We start from the raw sequence: 23,760 nt of genomic DNA, 5'->3' as shown, positions 1-23,760 counted from the left end.
ACCAAGATCGCTCCTCCTATGGATAGTCATGAATCTATACCTCCTAGGGCAAAGAAAATGATAGAGACTGAGGAAAATGAATTTCTGAGAGCAGTATGTTTGTTAAGGAAGTACGATGTGTTTAGGCAGAGCATTCGTGTTATCAGTCACTGCTAACAGTGCTTTCCAATGGGAAAGCACCAGGTTCACAGCATCGTCTTTACCTCCAGTCAGTGTAAAGGACAAACTCAGGATGAGTAACAGCAGCATAGGGTAGGTTTTCCTACTCTTAATAGCATAACTGATAAGCTTTTTCCAGTTAGTAAGAATAATAGAAACTCATCTCTTCAGCCTCCTTAGTATTGTTTAAATGCAAAATCCTTTGTTTTAACACGTTGTCCTCTCTTTTGCTGATTATATGGGCAAGCCTGGGCTCAGGCTCTTCTTCCTTCTCCCAGTGCAGGAAAATGCTGCTGACAGGGAAAATGGTGTTGCAGACGTGAGGATGTAGGTCTTGTTCTACCGACTCTCTCATTGTATTGTTCCAACTGGTGGCTACCTGAGGTACACTTTCCACCTCCTTCATCATGGATGTGGTTGATACTAACAAAGACAGTGTATATATGACAGAATCTGCTGAAATAGACAGTCCTGACATGGATGACATTGTATCATGCATTTGAGATAATACAGTTTGATTTGCTAAATGCATCAAAAACAGTATAAGCTCAGTTATAAGCTCAGTTGGGTTACCTCTCAAGATAAATGTTAAAAGATGCGTCCAGATTACAAACCTTGTGAACCTGGGAAGCCTGATGCTGACTTGTCTTCATCTTGTTGTAATGGCCAGGATGGTCATTCATGGGTCTGGATCTTACTTGAATGGACGCTTTACAAATATAGAATAAAGAGTTTCTAAGTATGAGGCAATAGATGGGTACAGACTGAGCAAAAATGAGAAGACACGTTTTAGCTTTATAAGCAATCATAATAGCATTACCACTTTTTTTTTGTGTTGGCAAAAGACAGTTTAAGGAAGGATTTGAAAGATGATAATGAAGTAACTATCAATCTGCTCTCTAATTACAAACATGCAATATGAAACCACAGTACTGTTTCATTCTAGTGGTTTGGGTTGTCCAGTGTCTTTGTTTTGTTCAAAACTTTCCTAAAATCAGAGACTGTGTTCTAGACATCATGGTTAGCAATTGATGTTTCAACAGATTCCTGACACCAGAGGGCTAGTTTGTGATAAAAATGGCTCTGTCATTTGCTTACGCATTGGTTCATGACTGATTCTGTAGTAAATTGGGTCTCAACCAGACTCAGAGACTGTTGACTATACTGGATTGGGGTTAGACCTCAAGCTCTGCTCTGTTTCCCAAGTCATAGAGCCTATTCTCAGAAATTTCACACGCTGTGAAAAGTGTGAGAGCTAAGTGGGAAGACAAGGCAATGCATTTGTCCATGCTAGGAAAATGATTTGGCTTGATGATGTTAAAGATCTTTTCCAATCAAAATAATTATAATTTTCAGGACATTTTCCAATGAATAAACACCAAATAATTAAGATTTCAAAGGAAAAAAAAGTAGTCCAAATCTTTTGGTCAGGAAGGGAAAAGTCTTGAGGAAGAGAAGAGATTTGCATGGGACAGGGAAGATCCCAAAGCAGGAAAATTATCAGCAATTTTTTTTCTTCACCTTTAAGCCTGGTGCTTTGTTTTTGTCTGGGGGTTTTTTCTTAATCAGGTGGTGTGCATATGGGTCAGTTTCACTGGAAATAAAATTCAGGCAAAAATTTAAATTGTTTAGACTTACCAGTTTACAGAAGACAGTAAAAAAAGTCTAAACACCAAGAATGCCAAATCCTGCCTAAATATCCCACATCACCAAGTTTATCAAACTGTCACAAGACTAACTGTGCCTTGATAATTTAGTGGAAAAAATAATGCAGCAAATCTTGTTGTGTACCAGGCACAATGTTGCAGATTTGATGCATAGCCATGTCTGGATATGCGCTCATTGAACACAGCCCACAAGTTCATTTTTAAGATGGAAAACTTATTTTTAACTGTCACAAATGTTAAAGATATATAGGTTTTTAAAGAAATTGTGTTGTGAGACTGTAGAGGTTGCCTTGGTCTGGATGCAACAAGTTCTCATTCTGAACTGAAACTGCTCCAGAGCAGTCAATACAGTATTGTCTTGCACAATATAAGTACAAGAGAGGAACGTATCTTCCCATTTCAGTCACAAGAAATTTTATAATCTGTGTTATCAGTCCTGTGTCTATGCTCAAGGTTGGTTTGCATCCTGACTGAGGGACATTGGGAGTCTCATTGCCATTCTGTGAGTCTGCCCCATTGGAACAACATCTGGGTGGAGGAAAATAGGATTTTATCTTCTTGTTCCTTCTTACTATCAGACAGGAATTTTGCTGCTGCTACGTTGTTGTTGGTTGTTACTACAGACAAGCTATTACCTTTTCTCTGTCATGCCATCTAAGTATGTTAGGGTGGAATGCCTCATCATGAATGGCCACAGAGTAGAAATGAAAAGACAGTTTCTGGCAGCAAAACAATGAAACCCTTGAAGAAGAGACAAGTAAACTGAACCTTGTTTTAGGCTGACATCCTTTTTTAAACAGGATACAAGAACTGCTTATTTTTGTTTGAAACTTTTTGGAGTTACAATTTTTTTGGTTTACACTTTCAACAAATATAATTTTATAATTTGCAAAGATAACAACACATAGTGGCTTTTTGATATTACCTCATAGAACTGAATGACTGCCCTGAGTATTCTTATTTTTCAGAATCACTTCTATGGGAAACTATGCACCAGGAAATAATCTTTTGCAAAGCTGAAGACATAAACCTGGCCTCTTCCTCTTCTTTTTTTCTGATGTGTTTGATTTTGTTTTGTTTTTCTTTTCAGTCTGATTTATATAATTTTCCTTTTCCCCTCCCAAGCTTTTAAAATTTTGTTGTTCTTGTTATTTGAAGTGTGTAAACAGAGATGGAGGAGCTGTTTTCCATTTGTTAGTTTCATTTGTCAAAATGTGCAACGATAGATGAGAATCCCAAAGGATATAATTGAAATCAAACCTCTGAAATGGTTTTATGACATTTCTAGCTAGCTGCTTGAAATTTACGTGGCTGTGGTTGTAGATTTGTCTTGTGATGTCAAGTCATTGACATGATTCCCCAAACTGGAATGTAAGTTGCCTTGGTGTAGGAACTTTTTCCTCTTAGGAATTTATATAACTAGATAGTGATGAGATACTGATTAATAAAAGCATTCAATAATACAACACAAATTCAAGTAAATGATAGCTATTTATTTATGAGTAGTTTCTGTTTCCATCTAAAGCTGAGTTTATAGATAGATAAAACATGAAAAATATATCCCTCCATTCCCTTAGTTTGAAAAGGATCTTCTGAGTGAAATTCAGACTTTATGCAGAAGCCTTCCAGTTTCATCTGAAAAATGAGATACGTTGTTAGGAATCATTAAGGTTTAGAAGAATTACTTTTTTTTCTTTCAGCAGGGTATTCATAGCTAATATTCTTAATAATGTCTCTAGGCAGTACCCTCCTGCATCATTGCCTCCTTAAGTTTTGCAGCTTCATATATATGCACATGCCTTGGCTCTTCCTACCAACTGATGCTGAGAGATCTGAATATTCTCCTGTCTGAACATGACTGGTGGCACTGCACATGTAGTAGCATGAAAATTGCTGCTGATAGAAATGATGAATAACCATTCCTCTGTATATATGTCTGTAGCTCCAATGGGAAATGAAGTTATAGATGTTACTGTATACACTAAGGAATTTTTTCTTACATCACATTGCCATATTTTTCTTGGCTTCATTGGTTTGATGTTCCCTGCACAGGAAGCCAGCTTCATCCTCTGGTACAAGTTCACAAGAACTTGAGCTTCCACAATGGCTGAAGTTGGATGGTGATCATTCACGAGGTTTGTGATTAATATCCTGCTCAAAGGCTGGAGGAGGTGGAAGGCAAGGAGAGAGCCAAAAGTGGGAACAAGTAGTTTATTTCATGCTATTGACAGATAGGTCAGACTGCCTCATCTCAGATTCTTCATCTCTTTGAGGTATTTAAAATAAATTTTGAATGCAACAAAGGTCTATGACTGTGCTCAATAGGCCTAGAAGAATTAAGTCAGTTAAATGAGAACACAAACAAATGATTGGAGTATGGCAGAAGTGATGAAAAGCACAGTAAGACCACTGCAGATTTTTATCCAAAACATGTGGTTCTCTCCAGAGTGAAGTGACCACGTTGAATCAGTGTTGGAAGTGGCAGCAGAAATACTCTGGAATCTAATGAGAAACAGTTCTTCCAAATGAAGAGTGTCATCATCTGTTTTCACCCATCCTGAAAAGACTGGTTTTATGTGCAAGACTGGGATCTCTCCTCTCCTCTCCTCTCCTCTCCTCTCCTCTCCTCTCCTCTCCTCTCCTCTCCTCTCCTCTCCTCTCCTCTCCTCTCCTCTCCTCTCCTCTCCTCTCCTCTCCTCTCCTCCTTTAATACATTAAAGTGCCCAATTCTACACATTTGCAATGTTTTTGAGGTGGTGTGCAGAGGAGTGGAGTATATATGAAAAAAAAAAAAAGCCAATGCAGATATGTGTAAGGTTTGCCTAAATCTTGGGCAGTTAATCCTTGGAGTCAAATTCAGAACTGTGAGAGAGAAATCCAGACTCCCTATTCAGTGTTTGGGAAAAGCATGCAGAATAGAAAGTATGATCCAAAATGACCATGATTCGGTGTAGGACTGTTTATAACCAGTGAAGAGTTGGTTGAAGCTGATGGAAGAGCTGGGCTTCCAAAACAGTACTCTAAGGAAGTGACTCCACATGCCTCAGAGCCTCAACCCAGATCCTCTTTTATACCCCTTCTTCACAAGATTTAGCAGGGAACAGCTTGGCCAGAAGCCAGGAATTTCCTTTCTTTTCTGAGGTATTTCCTTGACCACCTTGATCAGGAGACATTTCTACATTGGTCTTTCATTTGTTTTCACATTTAAACTGAGGTCTGGTTAAAGTCTTGTTGCTGCAAGGGAGGGGAAGAAGGGGAGCTGTATTCTCCTTCTGCTTTTAGGAATTGATCACTTCTCTTAAAGGCATGAAGGCCTCAATTCAGCAAACTATGCACTCTACAGTAAAGGAATTAAATGTCTGTTTTTTCCAGTTGAATCCATATGTTCCACTCAGAGGTTCTAAGTGAATTTTGAAGATACTTTGCTCTTACCTAGGATCCTCTGGATGTTTGGTAGTTTCTAGCAGGATGGATGCTACTGTACCAATAAAGTAGCTCCAGCCCAAATGCTGTACATGTATAGCATTTGCTATACATGTAGAAGCCATAGATAAGTTCATAATGCATGCAAGGATCAGCATGTGTTTTTCATGTCCAGTAAATCCAGTGCTGATGCAATATGTCAGGTTGTTTGTATATAGTTGTTACTCCAATTCACCACTTGGTGATATAGTAAAAACCTTGTAAAGTGGCACAATGCGCTTTATAAGCCTGAAAAACACAGAAGAGAAGGATGTGAAACTCTTTGCTTTATTTTTCTAGAGGCCATGCATGCAAAACAGGATCTGAGATTCAGCAGATAAATCATGAAGCACTCAGTTGCTATAGCTAATTCAACTCTTCTAAATTTGTGACTACAGAATAGCATCAAAGTCCTAATTCAAAAAGGAGAAACTCTGATGAGCAGGATTTCCTTCTAATAATTCTATTCAGAAATGTTTCTCATGATGCAGTGTCATCTTGGGTATGAAACACTGGAATAATGGAAGAAAAAGACTGAGCTTTTAATGAATGAACAATGTCAGAAACCTACTGCTTATAGAAGGACTGGTCAGCCTCCAAGTTTTGTTGCTGTTTGGTGCCCAGACTGTGTTTCCCAGATTTTGCAACTTCACAGAATTTTACATGAGCAAGGGACAACTGTGACAGATCAGTTCTTCCACATCATATACCCTAAGATACTTTGTTGTCTTTCAGGGAAACAGCTCTCATTCAGTTACTGTAAATGACATCATTTTTCCTACATATATCACCTTGCATTTGTTTGGGTTAAGGTATATTTTGATCCAAATTGATCCAACTCTAGTGTACCCCAAATTATTTGTCGTTTTACAGATAGCAAAATTATAAATTTAAATAATAGCCATATTTTCCTGTTTTCTTCCAGTTCATGTTTAAAGATACTGAGAGTGAAAATGCTGAGACTAGAGCAAGTTCTTGCTCATGATCTGGAATAACTTTCTGTGATTTTTGAGAAGGCAGTTTTAATTTTTTTAATAGGAAAAACATTTATTTTAAAAAACTTTATCCTTTCAGATACCGAGGTGATGACTGATGTAAGGGCATGAACAGAACAGCCCAGCGTTATTAAACATGCCATGTGGACAATGTTTTTAATAGTTTTAGAGTTTGGAAGATTAAAATATGCTGTTTTATGTAGGAATCATTTCCAGATATTAAAGAAAAGTGTTAGTTTTCTTAGAAATGTTCAAATAAAGTTGACTTTTATATAACTGTGAAAAAATGTGCTGCTATGTGCAGAAATCTTTAAGAAAGGTGCCAATTTATATGTCTTTTCCCCTAATATTCCTAAAATGGTATTTATTTTCTTAAAGAAAAGAGCCAACACCTCGTGCCCAGAAATATTTATTTGAAAGCACGTTTTGAAGAAATAACAAGTTCAAAGGCTAATAATAATGATGATGTTATCAGCACAAGTCCAAACGATGTAGTTGTCATTAAAATTTAGACCCTGGGGAAGAGTTAGAGCTTGTTAAATGAGAAAAGACTGGTCTGTGCAAACTGTGAGAAAAAACAATGCCCTAGGATTAATTTATTTATTATGCTGTACTTCATTACTTGGGTGTCCACATGGGATGGGTGAAAATATTCACAGTTCATGAAAACGGAAAGATTTTTGGGATATGGGTTTTTTTCATTTGAAGATTCACAGTGGAAGTGAGCTTTTGTTTTTCATCAGTATCCAGATTTAAGCATTTGCCGCTGATTCAGGGATTAGAAACAATGCCATATGGTTTGAGTGGCCAATCACACAGCACAAATAACAACAGAATGTGGTCAAAGTGAACATCTGGTGAACACTCTGAAGCTGAAGATTATCCTGATTGTTCCATGAATATTTATGAGCAAAAACCAATTTAATAATGAGTCAGTCCATTAGTCCATAAGCTGTTCACGGTGAAAAGAAATAATTACATACGCAATCAATGTTATTTCAAATGAATAATTGAATCAGTTCAAATTTAACATACTTCTGGTTATAATAAGCCTTTTGCATTGCTGGAATATCCATCTCTCTGAACTTGAAATCTGAAGGCAAATTTTCTTATATCTTGTACTTACAAACTGTGCATCACTAAAAAATGTTAGAAAATGTTTGTTAGTCTTTGGAATATATTTCACAGGCTTCAGAGTACAATAGTTTATGATAACAAAACATAATTGCCCACATGTTACAGCGTGTAACATAATTTAAGAAAAACTTGAATTCCCAGGAACTCAATATTTAGGAAAGCCTGAGCAAACATACTTCTTACAAGATTTCTTTCTGTGTATTCAAAACTTTCAATAACTCCAAAGGCAAAAAACTTAAGACATTATAGAGATTCGCTGACTGCTGCTAAAATTTGTTCTGTAGAAGAAAGCTGAAAAACCCCGTGTTAAATAAGTGCTGGGAGCAGTCACATGCTATGTAGAATGAAATGCAAGGCTTTGGTTACTCAGTCAATAGGAACTTTGATGATAACTTTGATGGATAAAGGGTCACAATATCCAAATTCCAGTCATAGGAGAGTTTGGGTTGGAAAGGACCTTAAAGATCATCTGGTTCCAACCTCCCTGCCATAAGCAGGGACACCTTCCACTAGACCAGGCTTCTCCTACCCTGATCCAGCCTGGCCTTGAACATTTCCAGGATGGGGTATCCACAGCCTCTCTGAGCAATCTGTTCCAACGCCTCATCATCCTCACAGGGAAGAGAAGTGCCCTTCCTGATATCCAATCTAAACCTCCCCTCTTTCAGTTGGAAACTATTAAACCTTGTCCTATCACCACATGCCTTCATAGAAAGTCCCTCTATCTTTCTTGTAGACCTCTTTATGTACTGGAAGACCTATGGTCTCCCTGGAGCTTTCTCTTCTCCAGACTGAACAACCCCAACTCTCTCAGTCTGTTTCTCACTGGGAAGGTGCTCCCCTGATGATCTTTGTGGCCTGCCTTTGGACTTGCTCCAACAGATCTATGTATCTTCAGCCAGGGGGACCCCAGAGCTGAAAGCAGTAGTCCAGCTGGAGTCTCATGAAATATTTTAATTCTTAGCCTGAAACTGATGAGAAATTGTGCTGTTGCTTTTATTGGGCTTGAATTTCAGCCTTGTTACTGTGCCATCACCATACAGACAGTGCATCTGCTTGGACAAGCCATTGCAGTGAGAGTTAATGTTTTAATTTCATCTTGTCTCAGTTGCATGTCTTGTGTAGGTCACTTTTCTCTCTGTGTCTTTTGTTTTCCTTTGTCACCTATCCTTTGTGCTGTTTGTTCATCTCAAACTTGAATGCTTTGGAGCAGAGTCTGTCTCCTCTGCACGTTACTTAACACCCTGAGGCTTGAAAATCATCAAAGTATTTATATGCCATTGCTATATGAATAATAACAATTAGAATGCTATTCTTTGGAGGAATTCAAGCTGGCTGGCAGCATGGATTCATCAAATTCTTTACAGAAACAGGCATATATTTTTAAAGGATGTTTAATTTTTAGTGCTGGCTTTGGCTGATATTACAAGTCTATGCAAAAATGTATGTATTATGAATTTCTACAAAAATAAGTTTGTTTTCTTTAAAAATAATGACTTTATACTAGTTATTTTTGGTGGTGTTTCAGACCAAAATAACACTATAACTAGCTGCAGAAAGCCTTGTGGCTCACACCACAGCAAGTTTTAAATCTTATGGAGTCAATGGTGCAGTTTTTGCTTAGAAAAATAGATGAAAATAAAGAGCTTCCTAGATTTGCCAGGCTAGAGGTATGAACAGCCTAAAGTAATTCCTGCAGTCGAATATTTCTTTTGTTGGTAGAATAATGTTAAAATCTACTGAAACCACAACATTTTACTTAAAAAGATGCTCTTATTTCATTGTATCCACACTATGCTAAGCTAAAACAACAGCTCCATTTGAAAATTATATGTATATTTATGTATTTATGTAAATATATATTTACAAAAAACAATTGGAGGATAAAACTTTAGGAATTAATTCATATTCTATAAATGCATTGCTGTCATTGAATTTCAAAGTGGCAAAATGTTTGAGAAATTGAATGTATCTTATGCCAGTATTTCCAGAGTAGACTTTTTTCCATATCCATTTCTGGTAAAAAAAAAAGTTAAAGAGATCAAGGTGCCATTAAAGTCAATGCTAAATCAAAGTACTCTTCTGAATGTGGGTGATAAGAGCTCTGATCTCTTTTATTTAGAATTCCTTAAAAAGCAAGATTTTATGATGATGCTTTCATGTAAGTGGGAAACTATACTTCATAGTTATTTAGAAATGCTTGATTTTCTACCTTTTCATGCTCATTGTAAACTTCAGGGAACATCAGTGTAATCTCACTGTTTGTGTTTCCTTCCCACTGAGTTTACGTATTCTACTGTCATTCACCTCACTACATCACTTTTGCAAACTGCAACAGGGAGTAATCTGACTTTTCTTACCCATATTTTAAAGCACCTTGCTCTCCCTTGCTGGGCATTGTCGAATAAGCAACAAAAAGTTCCAAAAGTTTTGGTAAAAGCAGAACTTGGTTGTTATAGGAGGACAATGGCAAACATTTCTTCACTTTAAGGACCATTTAGTGCAGGTGTTTTTCAGACCAATGTTCAGATAGGTCTCAGGAGAAAAGAGAACATTCCAGAAAGTTTGAATTGAATCTAAATGTTGCAGAAGATACATTCTAACCTTTGATTTCAGCATCCCAGGGAAGACCGAATTCTTCCTAGTTTTAGTAAAATTCTACATAGGTTTAGTAAAATTCTCAGATAAGATAATGTTAAGTGTGAAATCCTCCCTTTTCAGTTAGGAGGAGCTCAGCCAGCAGATCAATGAAAAAAAGGATGAGCTGTCTTGTATAAAGCAGAGAATCTGAACCAGAAAAGCCAGAAATGGAGAACATAAAAATAAACAGAATTGGACTTCAAATCTATGAAGAGAAGGACTGCTTGAATCAGATAGATGTTCAAGCTCTTTCTTAGTGCTTAAGCAACAATACAAATAAAGGAAAGGACTGAGTTAGGACTTTTGGCGTCTGCTGCTGTTTTTAGCCCAGTTCACCATCTAGGTCATAATGGAAACTCCAAAAAATTCCTCTGATCTTCTGAAAAATAAGCAGTCAGATGAGGGAGAGGGCAAGAACCCTTGACTTACCTGTCAATCTGTGTTTATTACACATCAGAGATCCACAAAACAAAGCAGCATAACAACTGTCCTGAGCCGGACAATATTTTAATGACGCATTTAGAATTTGAGGGACAAAAGAGAATTCAGTCTTGAGACAAAAGAACATGAGAAAATGAGTTTTGTTAGCACCAGTGCCCAGGAAACTATGTATTTTTGCTTATTGCCAATATTGTCTGATGATGGCAAATGTTTTACATTTTAATTTTTGCCTCTGCTTTTTGTATTTCCTTTGAGAACTTCATTTTCAGGCAAGTCCTGCTCTTCACCTGGTCAGAGTGATATTAGTAACTAGAGCAAGCTGCTATATTCATCTCTACAGAGATGAAAAGTATTTCTGCTGGTGGTCAAGTTGCTTTAGGACTTGAGGAGCTCCTAAACTCTCTTTTTTATAGGATCCAGTCGCAACAACTACCCTTTTTGGCCCATTCACAAAATTTGTTATTACAGGTTAAGCAGGTATGGCTCTTCTGGACAAGGATAGGGACGGCAATGAAGGTGGTGGCAGGCCAGAAGCTTACATGAACCCAGGGCTGCTCAGTGCTCCTAGACAATTTTAAACATGATGACAAAAAAAAGGAAGCAGGAACATCCTATCTCATGCTTGGCTAGAGGCCAGAGGTCTTACTTGACTAGGGAGGCACAGGGCAAATCCTCTCCTGTAGAAGAGAATCTAAGCCAGGAAGGTTGCGACCTGATCTAGGTGAACCTGCTTCTGCAAGGGGGTTGGACTAGATGATCTCTAAAGGTCCCTTCCAACCCCTACCATTCTATGATTCTAAGGTCTTTTCCCATTATGTCCACCAAAAATGAGGTTTTACACGGACAGACACCATTTATGATGCTGGGCTGAATGTGGCAAATCAATGGCCAATAAATATCTAAAAGCAGTGTCAGTAACATCCTTAGAAGAAAATAAAAAACTTTTATTTCTGCTAACAATCCCATTTTAAATTTATTTTTGTAATATCAGTTTCAGTTTTGATTTGGCTGGAATGAAATTTCTCTTTTAATTTCTTTTTTGGTTCAGTCTCAGACTACAAACTCTATTAATTGCTGAGCTCTACAGAATGTAGTTTATAAAGAGAATCTGAGTTATATGCCTGTTATTCTAGAAAAGAAAAAATTATGATTAGAGCCATTGCAATATTTCACTTGGATAATGTCAAAACTATAATATAAAAAATGAAATATGTATAGGAATATAATGCTAAAATTATGATCTAGAAGTTAAAATGAAATAGTGGAAAAACTGTTGAAAGGCAAAGCTTGCCATAATAAAATCAATTTTGTTGACACCTAAAAAGAAAAGAAGAGTTGCTACTATTAATTTTTATTGTCTCCCTCTGTAAGCTTAACACAGCCCCCAAATATTTCATGCTTGATAAAAATACGGGTTTTGCTGGAAGAGTAAATACTTTGAATACCACTGAAAGTTTGTACCTACAGCAGCATAATGTTCATCTGCTGTGATCTGTGCCAATCCTAGTAGCATTAAAAAAATGTTAAGGTGGGACTTATTTTTTTTTCTGTGCATAGAGAGGAAGAGGAAATGAATGCCTATGACTAATGTACAGTGACAGAGATCATGGGTGAAAGTGAGGAGAAGCTGGCAAAAGGAATAGACTCTGAAGCAAATTACCTGGAGCTAGGTGAGCTGAGTGCTCTGGTACAGGAAGAAACATAATTGCTTCCAGCCTTTCTCTCCCTGGGGACATCAACTACACCTTTCCATTCCCCTCCTGGGAAGACAGTAGGAAGTGAGTGACTGAAAACACACCTGTACTTTCAAATGCTCTATCCACTACAAGGCTTCAGTCCAGGACAAAGAGGGTAGGAGGAAATGAGATGTAGTGAGGAGGACTTGGAGACCATGCCCTATAGTAAGGGCAAATGTGAGTTATCCTGTACCACTTGGTCTAGGGACCAGGGCCTAGCCTATTTATGTTTTAAACAAACACTTGAGAGAGGGCTCGGAGCTCCGGTCTTCTGTCATATTTAACTGAGATCATTCACAAGCTTCAAATCTGCTGGGCTGGGGAAGAATGGGCTGGTGTATTCCTGAACAGAGAGACATACGTGCCCATAGTAACTGCGGCTGAATGTTTAAATAAGCACAGAGAGAACGGTTTGTGGTCACTTCTTTTCTTTGCTATGTGTTGCAGTGACTGTCAACCATTGTAGTGAACTTAATGAGGTGTTAAAAGTCTTAAGACAAACTCGCAGTATGGAAATCCCAACAGTCTTCCTCCTAGCTTTTCTGGGAAAGCTGATGGAAGATACAAAGGCATTGAGCCCTACTTCCCACACTTACCCAGAAAACCTAGAGAAATGCAAAACACATCTACCCTTGGGATCCCTAGTTTTCAAGCAGTGCTTTGCCTTCACTTCAGGGACTACGTGACACACAGGTAGCAGCAATAATAGGGGAAACAACATCAAGCTGTTTCTCACAGGATATCTGGAGCACACTGAAGAGTCCACCTAACATGAGTGAGAAGTTGAATATCTCTTTGTTTATGTTGTGGGTATGAATTCATCAATTAAGATTGGGAAAGGCTGGATTGGATTGCCAAGAATCACAGCTGTGCAGAAACATCAATAAAGTCATGTGGTAATAGTGTTATTTCTGCCCATCTCTTCCTATGGCAGCTTCGGTCATGTTGTTACTAAGATGGTGGAGATAAATAAGATTCACTAATGAATTAGGAGATAAATAATGTTGAAAAAAAAGAACACATTTTGTAAATTACATACCACTGATATGTAAAAAAAAAAAAATAGCTCTGTGAGACTAGAGAAAAAAAATGTACAATCAAAGGGATTTTGTGGTGTTACCGTGTACAGGGAGGTAGGTATTATATACAACTGCAACACTGGCAATTGAAAATAGAAATCTGGAAATAAGAAAAGGCAAAAAAATGTGGCTTAGTTTCTTTTGCACTTAGTTGTTTACAAGACACCAAGATCTCAGAATCACTCCTTTTGTATTAGTTGAGATGTAGGTAGGATTCTGCTTGCAGGATTAGGTCTCCTCCTTTTGGTTTTGGAAGGAGACATCAGCCCACCTACCTTTCTGGATTTGTGAAGGTCCAGGACCAGGAGATGTAGTGTTTCAGGCTCTATGTGCTCGCTACAGGCAAAGCTCAGGTGTTAGTGGAGTGGGTCTGAACTGCTCCATGTGCACCATTGCACATGGGGAAAACAGTGCGTGGCACTGTGATACAGCAGGTAGTCAGGCTTTTGGACCTTGTCTGGGCATGGAAAAGTTGATATTTATAAAGAGAGTACAGCTAATTTTCTTGCAGTCCTTAGTGATATGAAGAAGTGGGACAGCATTGACTGAAGCCCTGTAATGAAATAGTTATGGCCAGGTGGCCCAGGTCCCTGTAGTAAGACAGGCACTTAAAATGTTCTTTGACACACCCAACCCCAAAAGGCTTAAGAGGGTTTTTTTTGTCTTCCTCACTCTGACTTTGGAGGGTTTCTTTGTCTTCTTCACTCCAGCCAAGTGTTTTCTTATGTAAGAGGTCCTGCTCTGGCTGGGGGGTTGGACTGGATGATCTTTTGAGGTCTCTTCCAACCCTTAAGATTTTATGATTCTGCGAAAGGTCACATTGATAGTTTATCTGTGCCCACGAAGATTGGTTTTGGTCTAGTCTTGCATAAACTCCTAAATCAGCATAAATTGCAGCATATAGATATATTAAGCCAACCTCACCGTTAAGAAGGTGTATCTTCAAAGAGATTGCTTTTTTCTCCTGCTTTTCTTGATCCTGAAGATTACCATTGGTTATAAACAGCTCTGAGCACCATAATATTGCAAATCCTGTGTGGCAACACAAGTGTGCTGACTGATGCCGTAGCATATCTATCAAAGACATCTGGATGTACATACAACTGTGTTTATATATGTGTATATATGCACTTACATACATGCACACTTACTTGTGATTATCATTTCAGATAAAATTTTACTCTTTATTTTTAATTGATAACTATTTTTTATTGCTTTTATGGAACACTATCGGACTTCAAAGAGCAGTAGCTGGCATTAAGGTATTTCTGCCTTGTAGCTGTGGTGATCTTTAACAATGTAAGCCCACAGTATCCTGATATGCTCTATTGATTGAAAATCTGGAACAGTGTCTCCCCCAAAAGTAAAAAAACTATGCCTACGTTTAGTTGCATGGCCACTAGATGCCTGTGTGGAAGAGAGTTTTCCAGTGAGTTAACATGATACTTAAACGACAGGCTTCCCATGAGAGCTAGTGATGCACAGCTGACTAGAATTACAACCACTTTTGAGTAGGATGTCTTAGATGGAACATATGACTAAATATGAATACCTTTCCTTGAAAATAATAATAATAATAATCTTGTCTCAGGCCCAGTCTTCTTACTCTCAGTGATTACCAAGAAGTGAGATGTTTTGAGACCACAAAAGAGTCTTTGAAAGAATGCCTTTGACATCTGTTGAATTTGGTTTCATCGATGATCCTTTTAGTTATGAAAAAAGGAAGAAAGTTAAGAAGCGGAATGTCAAAGGCTCTGGAACAAAGGGGTTTTCTTAAATGTAGGCTGAAACCCAAAAATAAAGTTGGAATCAACATTTAACCCTCAGGGATTAAGTTAAACCATTTCTGTGCTGTTTCACTTCCAACAGGAATGATTGACACCATCTTGCTGTTTATGTTCTTTAGCTGAGCTTCTGGGATGCCGAACTTAGAGAAACCACTTAAACCACATTTCTCATCCGCTTGGGTTCTAACCAGCTCCTACGATTAAATGACAGGCTTATTTTCTACTAATTGCTCCTTTGCCCATCATATAATTTGCCATATATACAGTACAAGTCCTCTACCATTTGTTTAAAATCCTGTTTTCCTTCTCTCGATTAACCTATCTTACGTTTTTCCTCACCAATCATTGCTTCAGATATGCCGGTTTCTCTCTCATCTCCAATTTGATTGGGTTTTCTTGCTCGTTCACAGATTTTTTGTCAATGCAGCTTTTCTCAAAAGCATTTTTATTATGTCTTATTTTAAAATATAATCTTTTGAACATACTTTATTTACAATATTTTACATGTCAGCTCTTTCTCTCTCTTACTTTTTCCATTTGTAGATACTTTTCATTGGTTCAGTGTTTACAGTTCAGTACATTTTCAGTTCCCTGGGCTTTCTTCTCATTTTGCAGTAATTCTATTTTTGCCTTTACATGTAATTTCTCAGTAGAGCTTCTTGGTCCTTCTATCACTAACCTGTTCAGACTCCATGGCATTTTAGAGACCACTATTCTTCTGGTGCATTATAACAAACAAGATGACCTGGTTCTGTATTTTGCATCCACAAAAGAGATATTGTTCATCAGGAGACAGCAAAACCAGCAAAAAATTACCTTATTGTATATATCACAAAACTGAGACAGAATATCAGAAAGATCCTAAATTTCAGTCATGATTTCATAGCAGTGTTTAGCCTTTTATCACCAGCTGGCCAAGTACTGCCTAATAGCTTTAGTTTAATACTTCTTCATTTGCTGAATGGTAAAGATATGGAAAGAGCTAGAAGAAAAAATCTTCATAGACTCTGTGATAGGAAGTGAAAGGAAGTTTTTTATTAATCACCACCTGGTGCATACTGTTATCTTGCTCTCTGTGCCTTTGTCACAGACAATGATGATTGTTTTTCTGGCATACTCAGGCAAAAATATTCCTCTGGCTAAAGCATGAAAGTTTGTGCTGTTGCCAATGAAAGTCTTTGGTGATGGCGAAGGCTTTTTTTCTGGGCCTAGATTCTACTCTTTTTTCAGACAGGTAACACCTGTGATCCTGAAAGTCAGTCATAGAATCATAGAATGGTAAGGGTTGGAAGGGACCTCTAGAGATGAGTGCTCCTGCTAAAGCAGGTCCACCTAGATAAGGTCACAGAGGAATATGTCCAGGCAGGTTTTGAAAACCTCCAGAGAAGGAGCCTCCACACCCTTCCTGGGCAGCCTGAGCCAGAGCTCCCTCACCTCAACAGGAAAGGAGTTTTTTCTTATATTTAAGTGTAACTTTTTGTGTTTCAGTTTATGTCCATTACCCTTGATCTTGTCAATGGAGACAACAGAAAAAAGTGCCTCCTGACATACAATTTTTAAATACTCTTCTTAATGAGGTCCCCCCTCAGTGTCCTCTTCTCCAGGCTGAACAGTCTCAGATCCTGCAGCCTTTCCTCATCAGAAAGATGCTCCAAGTAACAATTGAGAAGTAACCTCTATGCTTCCCCAAGGAGGTTGCACTATGATCACTCTGCATTTGCAGAAGTCTTAGGAAAATATTTGGGACTAATTGTGAAGCAAATCTACAGAAACTAAAGGAATTGTTTCGATATTCACATCAGAGCAGATGAAGAGTAGAAATTTCCCCTGTTTTTGCAGATCTCAGAAGCAACCTTGCCCTACTTTGGATTGGTATTGTACTACTTAGTCGTAAAACCAAATTATACGAAGTTCCATCCCTAGCTTTGGTTTGGGCTTTCCATTTTTCATATCCTTAGCTTGAAATATCTTTCTAATATATTCATATTTATTTCCAGGCATCCAGCCTATTTTCATTCTGGCCTTTGCATCTTTTTTTCCTTCTCTCTTTTAGTCCAACATAAACTATTCCCTTTCAGCACACACAGTACCCTGCTATTTATTTAAAATGAAAGAAGGAAAGAAAGTAGTTTTCTCATGCAAATTCTAGGACATTTCCAATTTTGTGGCATGTTTTGGCCAGTTCCTAGGTAAAGCCCGGTCATGGTTGTTTGCAAAATAAGTTAGTGTGTATGGTTAATAGAATTTGTCTACAGATTAAAACAACTTGGTCTAATCATGGTTGTATTTTAAGAGTTACTAGTAAGTTTTTATGTACTACTAGATTATACTTGCAAACAAGTAATGCAATATTGCTTTCAAGTAGTTTTATAATCAATTTTTACATTGTCAAAATCTGCTATTCATGATATTAAGCCAATCTGGCTCTTTGGAAATCACCAGCACAATAGAATGTCAAAGCAAAAGAAAAAGAGGGCTCTCTTGATATTCGTTTCCAAGAAGAAAAGGCACATGATTGTTTCTTACAAATGCATATATGTGTTCTCATGCTGAGCTTAAGTTTTATAGCCTAATATTGAATATTTTCCTGGCATTTTCTTTTTGTGTGTGTAAAAATGGTTTATTCTTTAGGGTAAATTAGCTGCTGCTTTGCATTGTGTGTAATCACACTGAAGCCAGTGTGTTTCTCAGACTTATGTCAGGAAGGATATTAATTTATTCTTTATATCTCACTCATTACACTAGAGTCCTGGCCCATGACTGGTTCTGAGCCTCAGTAATGAAACACATATATAATAGTTAGTAATCCTTTGGCTCCTTGGGTGAAACATCTGTCTGACCTACCCTGTAACCAAATGCAGCTTTCATCTTTAAAATAATACCAAGATTGTAACTTTGTCCTTATTTTGCACAAAACTAGACTGTACCTACATATTTTCTTGAGAGGTCTGGAGCTCTCAGTAGCAAAAAATGATTTTGTCTCTTTCCAGGGCTCTCTTTATTGAGGTATGTAAAAATAATGGTGTTGCAAAAAATTTCCAAGATCTCAGTTGCTGTTCAGGCTGGATTTGTAAGGTGGGTGTTTAGGCATCTATTAATCTGCAGGGATTCACGCAGTGTAAGCTGGGTATACTGGCTTCATCTGAATTGCTTCAGGAGAATTTTGGCTTGCCAGCTGTTATCTGAGCCAAAATGGAGTTGTGGCTAGGTAGGAATGCATTGGGAAACACTAGAGAGAGGAAATGGTGTTTATACTCTTCCCCCTGTCTTTAGCACCTTATCAAAGATGTCAGAAAATTGTTGTTCTACACGCAGGATATTTTGTAAGTGAAGCAGTCACTGTCCTCATGCAGTTAGAATCACAGATTCATTTTGGTTGGAAAAGACCTTTAAGATCATCAAGTCCAACCACTAACACAACACTGCCAAGCCCACCACTAAACCATGTTCCTAAGCAGTTTCCAAGCATGCAAAGCACTTGCTTGTCAAATAGGAGACCAAGAAGATTGAAAGAACTGGTGATACTCAAGGAAGTTCCCAGTCCCAAAGCAGATCCCTCTGTGGCACACTGAAAGCTGTGAGGATGCTTTCACCTGTCCCCTTCCAGAGCATCCCTCTTTATGGGACTGGGTCGGTGCTGATGAGACAGACCAGGTAGCTGTGCAGATCCCTATCTCACAAGTTGAGGCATTAGCTGGAGGGAATGCTGAGTTAAATTAATGTAATGAAAAGCTCAGCAACTTCAACTGACAGGAATGGTAGCACCTCCCCTCAGCTCCCTGCTCTCCTCTGCCTTAAGAGCATGCCTTCTGACTGTGTAACTAATGTGTTTGTGAAGGACTGAGATGTGGATTTAGATGCTAGATACAGATATCTCACAGCTCTAATTAAAGATAAAAAACGTAGCCTCCCTTTTGTGTTGGTGAGCTCTGGGACTGCTGCCAGACCTGGCTCAGCACGAGGGCCGTAAGAGGAATACCAGTTTGCAACACTGTCTTGTATTTCTTTGTCTCAGAGCAATGCTCAGCTTTGCAAGGACTGAGGCACTTCTGCAGACACTCCAGGAAAGAACTGACTAACATATCAAAGAAATAGATAAACAGAAATCTAGCAGAACCATGAAGGGCTGTGCAATGCTTTTGTGAGTGGAGAGTTTTAGCATAAGTACCTAACACGGTAAGTCAGGTCATAGCTCTCCTTCTTAAATCCTTCTGGTCCTATGGTGATTTTTTTCCCAGAAGGCCTCAAGCCTGGCTCACAGGCTTCTCAGGATTCTTGGAAATCTGGCCATGGCTATTTCCTGTGAGTTCCTAACTGTAGGGTTCTTGCCACATGGATATTTAAACTCTGGAGACTTTTATGAGTTTTGTCAAATGTCTCCACTCTTCTCTTTCCTGCCTTCTGCTTCGATTGGTGAAGCAACTTTCATATCTGAGAAACTCAAACTATTTTTTGCATCTTTCTTGTGTTAAATTTCCTCCTCTAGACTCCACCAGCGCTGCTCAAATATTCTGTCAATGTCTGCAGGATAGCTTTTGCTCATTTTAATATGTTTAGCAGACCAAAGGTTTTAGCTGTTAGGTCAGTTTGCTGTGCCAATGACTTTAATATTTTCAGTTCCCGATATGAAGAATGTGTGTGACTGAGGGTGCTTAAGAAAGTGCCTAGCCTCTCTTTGACTACAGCACTGAAGACTGAAGTTCCTATTACAACATCTTGGCTGATGAGCAAGACAAATTTATTCATCTGTATGTGACACCCCCTCCCCAACCCCAGCAGGTGGACAAAAACTGAAAAAGGACTTGGGTGAGAATCTAATGAGGTGTGTACATGTATATCTGTTGATGCTGGCGTGGAACAGTAAAAATTTTTACGTGCTCCTGCTTCCATTGCTCCTTCTTCCATTCCCCCTTTCTTCCTCTTTCTCTCACAGCAGCAGTATGTTGAATGTGAACCCTTCAGAAAGATTTTTTTTCTACTGCTAAGCATAGTGTGACTCCTCTGGGCATGGATCTTGGGTCTTGGAATAAAGCCACTGTCTAGCCCTTATTTATAGAGCCAAACTCTTTGTGTGTTTGTTTGTTTTAAAGCATTTGCTACAGTTCTGTCATGAAAAGTTGCACAAACGATTAATCAACTGAAAGCAGCATAAACATACCAAATGATCTATTTGGAAAGAGTGTGGGGAAAGCTGAGAGTGGGAGAAAGGGACAGTTAGTGCTGGAGCTGCATTTAGTTTCTCTCTTAAAACAGACTGAGAATGTAAACCATGTCTTATCCTATCAGAGAAGAGCAGTTTGCAGAATCCTAGGATGATGCAGGTGTGAATGGAACTTAGGACCCTGATTCCCAGTCAAAGCAGGGTCATCTACAGAGTTCTGAAGGTTGATGAAATAAGGTCAAAGATAAAAGAGCTGAGTTGAGTTTAGACATTCAGATAAAAGGATCATATCTCAAAAAAAGAAATTTAGAAATTGCAGAGGTAGCAATAGGATAAGCAATTAACAAGTTACTAATATATTGGCACAAAGGGGGGTCGTAGCTTGCAGAAGTTTTGATCCAAAGTCTGTTACAATCTGCTGAAAGGTTTGTAGCAAAGTCGATGATCTATGAATCAGGCCCAGAGACTTTGTGGATTAGGTGCGCATTGGTAGGTATTCAGCAGCATCACTACATGGTGGGATGTATCTGATCTTGATTCTCATTATATGCATGTGGAAGGGCACAAAGCAGAAATCTTTCCCCTGTCAAGGAGGGAAAGACTCAGTCCTGAGGTTTTGCAGCTCTGCAGCTGCTGCATGAGTCACAGTCATTCTCTCTAGGAAGTCCATCAATTCTTTGAATTTCACAAGATTGGCCCATTAGCCTGTCTAGCTCCCTATGAAAAGTAGCCTTGCCCTTGAGAATATTAGTTGGTCCCCTCATTTGATATGCACTGCAAACTTGATGAGGAGGCACTCTGTCATCCCCTTCAGATCACCGATGAGGACATTAAACAGGACAAGTTCCAATATAGTACCCTGGTTTGTCAGTGGCCACCAGGTAGATTACAACCCATTAACTGCTAAACTGTGGACCCAAGTGTCCAACTAGCTTTTAACTCACTTGCTTTTCCACCCATCTAGATTTTAATGTCTTTGCTTGGATGTAAGATTATCATGGAAGACAATGTTGAAAACCTCATTAAAGTCAAAGCAAATGACATCCACTACCCTCTTCTCAGCTAGAAATCCAGGATATTTATCACACAAAGGTTGGTCAAGCATGATTTACCTCTGGTAAAACCATCCAGGCAATCTGCCTTTTCTTCTCCATGTGTCCAGGACTATTTTTTCCTCTGGCTCAATTTTTATCTGCAATCCCCGGCTCAATCTTCGTACTGTGTTGTCAGCTACTCTCTGCTCTGAAGACTCTCAGTTAGTACAGAGGCCTTTTTGGTGAACACAGGCAAATAAGGCATTGAGTACATCAGTTTGTCTGCTATTACTAAACCTCTGCTACATTTAAAAATAGCTTCACATTTTCCTTGTTCAGCCCTTTACTGCTAGTTTGGTCATAGAAGCTCTTCTTGTCCTTGAAAGTTTTAACTCCAGCTGGCTTTTGTGACACTATCCCTATATGCCCTGGTAATATCTCCAAGTTCCTCTTATACAGCCCAGCCCTTTATGTTGCCTTGGAGATCTGTTTGCATTGGAACTCTGTCATGACTTTTGTGCTCAGCCAAACCAGTATCCTGATCTGTTTGGTTTCCTATGGATTGTAATGAACTGTTCTTTAAAGAGTTGCCAGCTTCTCTGAGCTCCTTTACCCTTGAGAGATTCAGTGATGCCACCTACCAGTTCCTTGAATAGTTGAAGCTGTGTCTGCTATGCTCTGCTATCTCCTTCCTTGGTCCCCTCTGGATCTCAAATTTCACTATTCCATGGCCATTGCTGTCAACGCTGTCATTTATTATCATGTTTCTGATCGACTCTTCCTTATGAGTGAACAGTATTTCCAACCTTACATCACACTTAATTGCCCATTCCATACCTGAGCCAAGAAGTTATCCCCTTCCACAAATCTTCTTGACTGTCTGTGTCCCACCGTACAATCCTTCCAGCAGCTGTCAGGGAGGTTAAAGTTCCCCTTGAGATCCAGGGCCTATGATCCAGAGATTTCTGTACAATTGGGTTACTGTTATGGAGGAAATATAACACTGAATGATGAGACTCTAGTAGAGATTATTTTAACTATAAAATTTTAGATAATAAATCTTAGGATCAGAGGATGTCCTGGTTTAGGCCCATCAGGAAACAAAGACCACGATTAGCCTCAAGTACCGAAGAGGCTGAGAATTGCTCAAGGGCAGGGAGGGCTTAATTGCTGCTTAAGGTTCAGGACAAATCAGACCAGGCCACTCGGTTTGGGGAAGAAAACAGAAAATAATTTAATGCAACATCAACTAAAACATACCCCCCCAAAAAAAACCCAAAACATAACCAAAACGAAACAACACAGAGTAATACATCAATGGAAAGTCCAACCAGCCTTTTTAAGAACACCTTCTTGCCACACCTCCCCTCTTCCCGGGCTCAGAGCCCTGATCCCGAGGTTTTTACCTTGCCCCCACCCTGAACGGTTCAGGGGGGCAGGCAGTGGAGGTCTCAGTCAGTCTGCTCCCAATAGCTTCTGCCGTTTGTCCCTCCTCAGGACGGGTGAACTCCACACCAGTCCTCCCTGTGAGTCCGTGGGGTACCTCACATGCATGGCAGCCCCGCACGGGCTGCTCCGACGTGCACCCATTCCAAAGGCTGCAGCTCCTCTCTGCCTCTCGTGTGGGGCTTCTCTGTGGCACACAGGCTCTCCAACACGGCCTGGGCCATGGCCGTCTCCCCACACAGTCCCTCGCCCGTCCGGGCTCACTCACATGGAGCTGCTGGTGGCTCTCAGTCCTGCCATGGATCTCCACAGGTTTCAGGGGCACAGCTTGTATTCTCGCCACGGCTTGCAGAAGGGTCTCCGGTCTACTGCTTCTCCTTCCTTCCTCCTTCTCTGGCCGAAGGGTCCGCGTGGTCGCCTCCATCTTGTATCACTCTTACACCTCCTGCCTTGCATTTCAAATTCCTGTCCCTAAATAGTGATGGCAGAGGCGCCAGATTGGCCCAGCCGGGCCGGAGGTGGGTGTGAACCCAGGAGCCGGGGGAGAGTCCGCAAACTCTTTACCGGGTCTTCACTGCAACCCGCTCCCCCTGTTACTAAGCCAAAAGCTGCTCCTTGCTAAACCAGAACAGAGGATCATATCATATTCAGCTGCAAAGAGACTTTAGGAAGACTACTTCCATCTCAAAGCAAGGGCAGCTACAAGATCAGACCAGATTGTTTAACTTTATTCATTGTCCTTATCCAAATGGTTTTTAAAAAAACTCTAGGAGTGGAGATTGCACAGCCTCTCTGGGCAACCTGTTCCTATGCTTGACTGTCCTCACCTTCTTGTAGATAACAGTAAATAAGTGAAAAAGAGTTAAAAGGAATGTGTCTGCTCATTATCATTTTGTGGGTGACAATTTAATATATCCACTAGCAAATGTTCATAAACCTTTTTATAACTGAGAGGTTATGAAACAAACTTGTGAACGATTCTATGAGATAGCAGTTGAAAGGCAAGTACAACTGTC

The sequence above is a fragment of the Colius striatus genome, chromosome 2, assembly GCF_028858725.1.
Source record: "Colius striatus isolate bColStr4 chromosome 2, bColStr4.1.hap1, whole genome shotgun sequence".
NCBI lineage: Eukaryota > Metazoa > Chordata > Aves > Coliiformes > Coliidae > Colius > Colius striatus.
Note: the sequence above shows the minus strand (reverse complement) of the source record.